This window comes from Pteropus vampyrus, unplaced genomic scaffold (genome assembly GCF_000151845.1).
Source record: "Pteropus vampyrus isolate Shadow unplaced genomic scaffold, Pvam_2.0 Scaffold56, whole genome shotgun sequence".
In the NCBI taxonomy this organism is placed as follows: Eukaryota; Metazoa; Chordata; class Mammalia; order Chiroptera; family Pteropodidae; genus Pteropus; species Pteropus vampyrus.
In genome coordinates this window covers 137,094-140,827 of record NW_011888837.1, presented here as the reverse complement: position 1 = coordinate 140,827, position 3,734 = coordinate 137,094, and positions in this window count along the sequence as shown.

Sequence of the window (3,734 nt, the reverse complement as noted above, 5' to 3'; positions counted from 1 at the left end):
GTAGAGAACACCCAAGGTAAATGCCTGAAGACTAATTAAAATGTATCGGTGCCTTGCGTCACATGATTTATTTTCCTCTTATGTTTTACCCAACAGGAAGATGACAAAAAAGAAAGATTTGATGACAGCAGGGTTATCTTTGGGTCAATCTTAGTTGATGAAATGTAGAGGAGGAAGTAGAATTGTTCATAAAATTTAAAACGAGACTATTCACACTTTTTAAAGAATTTTTATGTTTTATAAAGAGATATAGAAAAGTTTTAAAAATATTTGCATTCTTAATCAACTAATTCCACCCATTTAAATTTAAGGCTATTGTTAAAATGAAAAACAACTAGTCACACACTTTTATATTTTAAATGTTTCTTTTTAGTTTAAAAACCTAGGTATCAAGCAAACCTACATATATTATGTGCTGTGGTTGGTCTTTTTCTTTCCAGAAATATAACTGATTTTTAAAAATTAGAAGACTTATCATCTCTTACATACCCAAGAGCGATTTCTTAAAAATTAAATCCAAATATAAAGTATTTTAAGTAATATTAAATAGGAAGCCATTTGCATTTGAGCTGCAACATATAGTCTTCAGTAAGCTCACGGTATAAGCATTTAATATATAAACAGTCAACTTGCTGATTGGTTAACCTCTTATGAATCAAAATTGTTTTCATATTTTTAAAATTTAAACAGATGTGAATTATTCTGGGTATACAAATTAAATTATCAAATTGGAGATAATTGTTCTGTTTCAAGGACAGCTCATTCTGACTAATTGTAAAACCAGCAATATGGGGGATGTTTTGGTAAAATACAGCCACTCAAATAATTAGCTTAGATAATTCAGGAGAGAATATTTTCTTTTGCTTGCATTTCTCTAGGGAAAATGTTAATTGTGACCACTTTAGCAGTGAAGTTCTGGCCAGATTGAGGTATTTACAGGAATCAATGTAGAACTGCCAGAATAGAAATAAGAAATAATATCAGTACAGTATTCTTGTCTTTTTCTTAGAATTATTTCATGTTTTAGAAATTTAGGAATAATGTTCAGAACTCTAGAAAGCTTATTCAATTTGTACAGAGTAAGTTAATATTTTCTATTTCTTAGAATAGTTGGCTTCTACTGTTCAGAGAAAGATGGCAAAGTTTCAAAACTGCTAAAACAAGCTGCTAAAGTAATAGGACCAGCCATTCTATTTGAACTGTTTAGTCACACTGTTTTCCTTTTGTTGTTAGGGTCAAGTGATAGTTGTAAAATTATGGACTGGTCAATTTTCAAATTATGAAGGTGTTCTATTCTACATGGAAAATTCTCAGTCATTATTATAGAATCATAGAATGATATTGATTTTCAGTTGAGTCTTTATTTGTTTAATTTGCAAATACCAGTGATTCCTTTAATAACATTATTTTAGCAAGAAAATATATTTCAGCTGGAAATGATAGGAATCCTTCTCTACTCAGAGTAAAATATTTCTACAGTGGCATCACTCATCTGCTTCAAACATGTTTTGTAAGACTGAATATTATTCTTTGAACACTTAAATTATTTCAGGTACTGTTCCAGGCCTTAGGGATAAATTAGTAACCAAAGCAGGTAAAGATCCTTGCCCTTATGAAGCTTATAGTCTAACATTTATTTGAATAATAGTGACACTGAACATTCCCCATATACATCGACCTAAGGCAACCTAAGTGAGCTAAAGAGTTTTGAATGACTGTTGTAGATGAACTAGGTGAACTCTATATTGGAACTATTCTGCTGTTTTCCAAAGAAAAAGAGAAATCAGAACTCCTATGATATGAAATCCCAGGATGTTGAGATGCTGCTGAACAATGTCTCAAAACTTGAGTGTTTGTAATCTGGAACTGATTCACCAGACTTGATCTAGTCACATATTCATCTTAAATGTTATGGCCTACTCCTGAAACATTTCTGGAGTCTGAGAAGAGGACCAGTAGGGCTTCTTTATCAAGCTACAGCTTCTTTTTAGTTAGGTCCTGATAATTGGTGTCTATTTATATAACTACTCACACAGTAAAGCTGGGTAAGAGGCTATTGTGGGTTCCTAAGTTCACATTTCAAGCACTATGAAGTAAACATTTTGTAATTAAGTGAAGCGATGATTACTGACTCAATATACATTCTTTTACTTGTCACAATTTTGTATTTTCCTGTTAGCATTTCTTAAATCTGGTATGTACTTTATCTCTATTTTCTCTTCTTTTGGAAGTATTCACATACATGTGGTTTTATTTTTTTCTATCTCACTTTATTTCTCAGCTACTTCATTAGTACCAGCTGATCTCAATACTCTATTTTGTGCTTGGAGTGCAACAATGTTAGTGAAAGTAGTTGCAATATAAGTGACTAACATAATTTTCTATATAATTAGTTCTTAAGACTTCATAAAATTATCATTTTAGTGCAGAAATTTGTGTGATTTGGGAACCATTGCTATAATATGAAAATCATGGGAAAATAGCATGAATGCCTCTTACATTTTTTTCCACACTAGAAAAATGGAATATCACATTTTTTCACTCCTATAAACAGTTAAGTTAAACAATGTATACATATATAATTTTTATTAAAAACATGGCACTTTGAAGAATATAGTAGACAATCATAATATCTGCTTGCAGAAAACATAAAAAGATAATGCTTTCTATCAGACATTGATAGGGAGACTCTTGAGGTTGTGAGAAGACATTTCATGTTATCTAGAGCCCAGAATGAGTGTCATTATAAATTTAGCTTCACCCCATACATAAATTCATGCTTTAGTAACTTTTAGGATCCAAGGGTTTCTGGGTCCATTATAAGGACACAGATTAAAAATATAAGAAATCAAGAAAACTTTTAATTTACGTAAAGTATTATTTATTTGTTACAAACTCTAGGACCCTCTGTAACTGTCTTATATTTACTCCAATAGGTCTTTTATTCCTCTCGTATCATTCAAAATAGGTAGCCAGGTCAACAACGACCTCCATGTGGCCAACTTCAATGCTGCCCTTTAGATCTTGATCTCAGCAGCCTTTGACGTGGTGATTGGTCTTTCTCTCTTGTAATGATTTCTTCTTTTGGTTTTTCCTCTCAAATCATTGGCTACTCTTAATTTCTGGTTCGGTTCCTCTTATTTTCCTCAAATTCTCAAATTATTTTTTAATTTACCGCCACGACATTATTTTCCTATTCTGAGTATCATTATAGTTGACCTACTCCATTCCTATAGCCTTAAATATTATCTACATTCTGTTAACTTCACTGAACTACAGATTAAGATATCCAACAGTTGTTTTAACATCTCCATTTCTATGTGAAATAGACCCTACAAATTTATCATGAACACAGTAGAATATCTGATCTCCAAACGCAACTTTTTTCAACCAAGTCTTCTCATAGTCTTTTCCTCTTTAGTAAATGACACCGTGATAGTCCTAGTGGCTCAAGAGAAAATACTGTGGATCATCCTTTGTCCCCTTCTTTCCAACAACCCATTAGAAGAATTCTAAGCCCTATGTTAACAATATACCCTGAATTTGCCACTTCTTTCTGCTCCTACTTTTATTGCTCAAGTCTGTCCCATCTACTGACATCTCTCACCTAACTATTCTAATAGTTTCCTTTCTGGTATCACTAATTTCACTCTTGTCACTTCACAATCATTCTTCATCTAGTTGTAAAAATGTTATTTTTTGGACATATGTCTGATGTGATTATTCTCCTTAAA